Source organism: Zingiber officinale, chromosome 2A (genome assembly GCF_018446385.1).
Source record: "Zingiber officinale cultivar Zhangliang chromosome 2A, Zo_v1.1, whole genome shotgun sequence".
NCBI classification, from domain to species: Eukaryota; Viridiplantae; Streptophyta; class Magnoliopsida; order Zingiberales; family Zingiberaceae; genus Zingiber; species Zingiber officinale.
The window spans coordinates 56,250,295-56,258,161 of NC_055988.1; the positions used below are offsets into that span (position 1 = coordinate 56,250,295).

Here is a 7,867-nt window from a genome sequence, read left to right on the forward strand (position 1 = left end):
ATGAATAGTAAACAATAACAACAAGCAATAACTATGCGGGCAGTCTCCTGATATAACATATAGAAAGTGCGAAACTGTAAGATAAGGAGTAATTGTACTAACCAGAACTTGGGTATAGGAATATCAAGGCCGTCAGATCCAAAGTATCATAATCCTGTATGCATGTCAAACAATGCATCCATCCAATATGCAACATATAAAGTGCAACAAATACAAGCAATAAATGCAAATAATGCATATGATGCCAATAACATGTCCTGGTCACCCCTGACGCCAGTCAGCCATCTCACACACGATGGTGAGACCGAGTGGGTAGGGTTGTGACAACCGTGCACTTTGCCATCACTGCTCTTGATGAGTGACCGAGTGGACGGGATGCTGTCGAAGTACACCTATCCTCCTACCCCAAATCATAAGTGGGGGAGCTCAATGCTCTCATCTCCCTGAGACAATCAAGTGGAGGGACCCCTGACGTGCTACCACGCTGCATCACGCTACCCATGAGTGGATCAGCGGAGCACTGACATAGCCAGCACTACACCCTGTCTGATATACCACTAACCCGTGAGTGGTGATGTGTGCAGATCCATGTAACTGGCTATGAGCTCAATAATAATGGGGCTACCAATCTCTCAGCATACAATCATTCAAGATGGTGCATGTCACTAAGCTGGGAAATATCCTAATCCTATCCCTCTCCAAATAATGTGTACCAAGATATGTGGATCAAATAATATGATCTAGGAACACATGTCAAGTAGGGTATCTAACCAGTCCAGTATATCATAGAGCATGACATGTCACTATCTCTATAACATAAAGGTAATAAACATGTAACAAATAATACATGCTCGGAAGTAAATAGTGACATGCCAATGCATATATAATCATAATTATTACTACTTGTTAAGAGATACTAAACATATCAACAAGACGTATCAAAATAGATAGGTCAAGGTACCCGCCTCCAAAAGGAAGGTCCAATCCAAACCAAATCTGACATCGAGATGCTCGTCTCGAATCAGAGTCCTACGTCAAACAATATATAAATATTTTATTTATCTAGATTCATAAAAATAGCTAAGTAAAATCCATAAGACAAATTTAGGGTAAAACCCTAATCAACATAATCTCAATTTACCTATTTAAAACTAATAGTTAATTAGGGTTAATAACTTAATCCCCAATCAACCCAATAGATTAAATCCAAACCTAAATTCCCTTTCACATAAACATCTAACTACAAAACGTGTCAAATTCTTACCCTTACCTCAAACTCACAACCGTAAACAAGGTGGGCTGCTGGAAATCCACCTCACTGCCCTAAAGCTTTTGTCGACAACTACCTAAGGAACAACAAAACATCCATTCCTATTAGAATCAGTACATACAACTAAATTACAGCAAGGAAAATTTCTGAAACGCGAACCTTCCTCAATTCATAGCCCCTCTTGATGCTGGAACAAGGGAAGCTGCTGACTGGAGTGCTGCCGGAACCAAACGAAGACCCCACAGAACCAAATCCAAATTCACAACTCTACTTGCCTCTGCCGACAGCCTCCAAGAATACCTATACCTCAAATATTCCATTCGGATTCAACCATTCATCACCTAAAACCAGTGAATTGATGAAATCCAACAAAGAACATTACTCACCTTTAGCCGAGACCTCACTCACAGCAAGGAAGGGGAAAGTTTCAATCTGTTCCAGCGATCGTGCTAGGGCACAACTCGATGATCCGAGTTAGAAGGGGATAGGATGTCGGTGTTGGAGCAGAGGAAGCAATTGGCCGGCGTTCTAGGGCAGAGCCGAAAAGAGTCGGCTGCCGCAACTGGTTCCCCTGTGGCGTTGGCGTCGGAGGCTTACGTCTCGGTGACTATGGACCCAATCTAGGGAACGCCAGAGAGACGTGGTGGTCGACGTTGCTCCGTTCGACAGCAGCAGACTGCGGAGTGGCTAGGGCACAGCCTCGGTGCAGGGGATATCGCGTGGAGAGGACGAGAAGCAGAGATGGGGAAGAGGAAAGGAGAGACTCGCCACTGCCATTGTATCGGAGGAGAAAATAAAATGGATTGCAGTGGCGGTTTTAGGAAGAAGAAGTAACGACCGGAGTGTGGCTCGGGCACGCGGCGCGGATCAAGGAAGAAACGACGAAGGAAGGGAATAAAGAAAAGAAAAGGAAATGATTTAAAGAAAATAAACATTTCCTCGTTTAAACGGGTTAGCCTAAACAAGTTTTCTTGTGGCCTAATACTGATCCCCGTAACCCAAGCCATACGGGCTCCGAAAAATTCTCGAAATTTTTTTAAAAATTTCAAAAAATTCCCTTATGGTTATTCGTCATTTTTCGGATTTTACATTCTCCCCCACTAATAAAAATTTGGCCCCCAAATTTTGTTATCTACCATCAGCAATTACTAACAATAGATAAAAGTATAAATGTTGAACGGTAATTAACTCTCATACCTCATGTGAAAAGGTGGAGGCATCGAGCTCGAATCATATCCTCGAGCTCCCAAGTAGTCTCCTCGCCTGAATGATCACTACAAGAAAATTGAGATTCTACAACACTTAAAAGACAACGTTTTTAAAAAAAAACGTTGTTTTTTTTTTAACAACGCTTTTAGTGAAAACCATTGTCTATTTCATTATTTTCTTATTAATAGACAACACTTTTTTTAAAATCATTGTCTATTAGTGATTTTTATGGATCAAAGACAACATTTTTTAAAAAATATTATCTATTGTCAAGTCCTCATCTAAATCTAAATTAATATAAATCGTTGGATCAAGTAAGGAGCAGAAAACCATAGTTTCACTCGCCCACCCTCCTGAACCCTTCTCCCAACTCCTTCTCTCACGCCCTAGTTTTCGTCTAAATCTCACGCCAGCCTTCTCCATCCAACTCCTCCTCTCAAGCGGCAGATCCCGTGCTGAGATGATCGACCACGACAGATCGATCCCACCGCACCTACCTCTTCCCCTCCCTCTCCTCCCTCCCCTCCCGCCTCCGGGATCTTCTTCTGTGCTCAGTTTTCGACCGATTCTTTTCCGCAGGGATTCCGCTCAGTCTCGACTTCACCGCCCTCACCTGCCCTTTCAACGCCGGCGACACCCTCGTTCGCATCCAGCGCAACGTCTCGTATTTTCGATCTAATTATATTATCTTCTCCCTTGCCGTCCTTTCCCTCTCCCTCATTTGGCACCTAGGGCTCCCTCTTCGCCTTCGTCGCCCTCCTCGCCGGCTGGTTTTTCCTCTACTTCTCCGGCGATAAACCGCTCGTTCTATTTGGCCGTACGATCGACGAAGGAACCATCCTCGGCGTCCTCTCGGTTTCCACGGTCTTTGCCCTCTTGTTCTCCGATGTGGGATCAACCGTATTCGGAGCAATCTTGGTCGCCTTGGCCATAGTCTGTCTACACGTGGTGTTCAGGAAAACGGATGATCTGTTTCTAGACGAGACAGAGGCAACAAGCGGAGGATTGGTTATGCCTTCCTTTGTGATTCCAGTGCCACAACAGCAACAACAACAGTCCTTTGTTCGGATTCTGTGATCACGCTTGAACTGGGGTTTTATTGGCTGTCGGAATGGTATGGATTTTGGATTTTTATGTGGATAATTGAGGAATATTCCCATATGCCGATTTGGTGATTGTTTATGTTGATTGCTTGGTTTGTGGTGATATATAATGATCTGTATCAGTACTCGAGCTGCTCATAGTGCATAGTTATCAGATCATAACTTCGTATGAATCTATTCATTTCTTCACCTGCAAATTTATTGTTGCAGATCATATTATTTGTTTCTATAAATTTGTTGTGTATTTCCTGGTGAAAATATATGGAATTTATATTTTTTACTTCCCCCCCTTTTTTCTCATCAACATGATCTATCTCATTTAGAAGATTGCTGCATGTCTTCGATTGATATCATGATTTCTGTTCGTGTTAGCTTGGTGGTGAATTTTGCATAGCTGATTCATAACTTATTGAAAGCACGGTTGCATGTATATGATTGAACAATCTGCTATCTTATCATTGATTGATGTTGCTCAAGATTCATAATTCTGTTTTTGGAACTTTGGTGGTTGTTTCGGTTGACTGTATAAGGTTGTGCAACTTCAGTTTCATGCAATAGTGCTTCCTTATAGCTACTAGAACTTGGAACCCTCTGTCTACTTGTATCGACAAAAATGATGCTTCTTACTGGAAGCTCATTGATACAAGATAAAAATTTGTGTTTGTTACTCATATTATCACTTGATTGCCTTTCTATAAGATGTTGAGTATGTCCTTGATGGAGTAGGCATAAGAATTGGAAAGTTCTGTTGGGTGTATGCTTGATTTGTTAATGCTTCAAAATTAATCTCATGTTGATTGTGTGAACAACATAATATTTGTATGATCATCTTTAACTTGTGGTTGGGATAAGTCCTTATCAGTGATGATGGTGAAGTGATGGCAATTTGATGTCAAACATCAAATTAGTTTTGGAAAGGCATCCTTCATGTTGAAGCTGTCACTCTTATCAATTTTTTAACTGTCTGCTTCCAATTTTGTTTGGATATCCTTTTTAACGTTGCATGACATCATTTTGTTTGTTTCTGCAGGTTTGATGCTGTTATACACTTCGCTTGACTAAAAGCTATTGGTGAAAGTTCATTTAGGAATACTTTTATTTGTCTACACCCCTACTACACTTCGCTGGACATAGTTTATAATTACTTTTTCTTTATCTTGCAGTGAGAGTCTTCAATATTACTTTTTCTTTAAAATACTCTAGTTAGTGGTATCCTTTTGACTTCCTGGTAAAATATATTTGATTTGTGAGCAATAGTTTCTCCAGCTTATTAATTTTCACTGCTTCTTATTAGTGGCTTCTTATCAATCCTAGTGGCTAGTCGCTTGGATGTAGATGCTCCAGTTCTAATCAACACAATGACACTCTAATATGGATATGTTCTGTTTTGTACACAATTTAATTATCTTTGGTGACTAGTTGATGTGCGTAGATTATATACTCTTTTATGCATGTTTTTACGCACATTTACATACTTTGAGCATGCTTGATCTATGCATTTTTATACTTCCAACTTTCCTTTTAGCATATTTACTCTTTTGGTTCGGAGATCTACTTTTTGTGCATTTTCTGTACACAGGAGTCGATTTGGTGAAGAATTTACATCCTTGGGCAAGCATTGGAGGAAACAAAGGGAGAAAGCACCGGGTCGTGTACCTCACACGGCCCTGCACTGGTATGGAGCTCGGGCCGTGTGGAGTTTGGCACCAACAGAAGTGGAGAATGACATGGCCGTGTGAACATCACACGACCGTGTCAAGATTTGAAGCCAACCAGAGCAGAAACCTTACATGGCCGTGTGGATCTACACGACCGTATGAGGTTTCCAGAGACTAAGCAGGCTGTGGCCGTGTGCACCACACGACCGTGTAGCATTTCCAGAGACTAAGCAGGCTGTGGCCGTGTGAACCACACGGCCGTGCAGTTTTGGCAGAGAAGGAACTGGACATGGCCGTGTGAATCTCACACGGCCGTGTGGCGCCCGATTCCCTCCTCTATTTAAACCCTCCTTCATGAATTGAAAGGGGATCTCTCCCCCTTTGGGAGAAGGCAAGATTTGGTGGTTTCCTCCCATTCTTGGGAATTTCTGGGCGATTCAAGGGGAGTTCTTGGCGATTCCGGCTCCATAGCGAGGATTGGATCCGAAGACAAAGTTTTTTCGTAGATAAGTTTTCTCTTTCCCCCTTTTCTTGGTTTCTTGGATTGGGGATTTAAGGAATGCTTGTATTCTCTATTTCTTCGGGTTTTCTTCCTCGATTCATGGAGTAGATCTTGTATTCTAGGATTAAGGGAGTATTTGTATGATGGATTGATGTAATCTCTTATGGATTTGCCATTCTCTTGTTTCAATGACATTATCTTGCTTGTATCAATTAGATCTTGAATGATTAAAGATGATTCGTGCTTAATTCTCATTCTTGCTTAATTGTTTGAATTTCTTATGGACTTGGTAAAGATAAACTCTCACTCGATCATCCGAGGGATCCACGTGACAGGTGCAAGCCCGTGTAAGGACGTTTGAGAGACAATCTTGAAGAGGAAATAGGAATATTCAAGAGAGTAGGATGAAATTTGTGATTAGTTTCTTGTATCTTGATAGATTGATAAGTCGTGGGCTTCTACGTTGATATCCGAGGAAGGCATAGTAATAGGTGCACTTCTGTGTAAGGACAACATAGGTTCATGTCTAATTAATCCTATTTAGGTACATTTCTCAGTCCTTAGCCGGTTGTTTATTGCAAGAGAGAACCGACAACTTTCTACATGTTTGGAAATTGAGGGATAAGAATTGGTGAACCATTTACATTCGAGAAATCCTACAAAGAAACCGAAACTCCTAGAATCACCCTTTATCATAACCCAAAACACTAAACTCTTGTTTGTTGATATTTAAGATTAGATTTGTTTACCTTACTTTGTTTTTGAAACGATTGGATAGTTGTTTGGCTAATTCGCATTGAGACATTTCTAGTGCTTATTCCAGTCCCTGTGGATACGATAATCTTTTATATTACTTGCGACATTTCCATACACTTGCGGAGAGCGAACAAGTTTTTGGCGCCGTTACCGGGGACTGCGCTATAACATTAGGAATTATCAAATGAGTTAGACTAAACATAACATTTGTTTTCTTTTCATATTGCATAGTTGTAACTAATTATTAGATTTCTGTTTTTACCTTCTTGTTAGTTCTTTTTGTACAAATTCAATTCTGCATTTTTGATTATTTTATTTTATTTTATTTTATTTTGTTGAATTGTCATTTGCTATCTTGTTCTTGTGTATGCGAAGATTTAACTTTGCAGGGGAATTCTTTCCTTTTGACCCTGAGATTGATAGAACCTTCCATAAAAGAAGAATTCTGCAAAGGCAAATTGAAGAACAGGAACATTTGAACATGGCAAATAGACCGCTTAAGGATTATGCAGCACCCTATGCAAGAGGTTTTCGATCTAGTATTTCAAGACCTTCAGTGGAAGCTAACAACTTTGAGATCAAACCCGCAATCATATCTATGGTGCAGCAGAACCAATTTGGTGGAGGACCTCATGAAGACCCCAATCAACACTTAGAGGTCTTTTATGAAATATGTGGGACCATGAAAATGAATGGAGTTCCTTCAGATGCAGTTAGATTATTATTATTTGAGTTTTCTCTAAGAGATATGGCAATGCAATGGCTGAATTCTTTAGCCCCTAATAGCATCACCACTTGGGAGCAGTGTAAGCAACAGTTTCTTGATAAGTTCTATCCACCAAGCAAAACAGCTCATATGAGGAATTTATTGCGAGCTTCAAGAAAACTGACTCAGAATCTCTTTTTGAAGCATGGGATAGATATAATAGTATGCTCAGACAATGCCCACATCATGGGTTGTAAAGATGGTTAGTGTTGCACACTTTTTACAATGGTATCAATTATCATACCAAAGTGTCCCTTGATTCAGCTGCTGGAGGGGCACTTATGAACAAAAGCTTAGATGAAGCCGAAGAAATCATTGAAAGTGTAGCACAAAATCATCATCAATGGGCAAATGAAAGAAGTGGTGGCTATTCCTCTGTAAACCTAACAATTAAAGCATCAGGGAAGTTTGATGTAGATGCAGTCACTCTTTTGTCTGCAAAATTGGACGCTCTTACAAAGAAATTTGAAAATATGGGGACTAGTGCTAATATGGTCAATGCTATTAGTACATCCTGTGAAGTATGTGGGAGTTCAGAGCATTCAAATGACTCATGTCCATTAGGAGCTATCACTGCACAAATAAATCAACTTGAACAATGTG

The 7,867-nt window shown here is 40.5% G+C and overlaps 1 pseudogene; it reads left to right on the forward strand.

Moving 5' to 3' along the window:
* Positions 1–1,759: 1,759 nt before the first annotated feature.
* LOC122043668 lies at positions 1,760–5,126 on the forward strand (annotated as a pseudogene).
* The last annotated feature ends 2,741 nt before the right edge of the window (positions 5,127–7,867 follow it).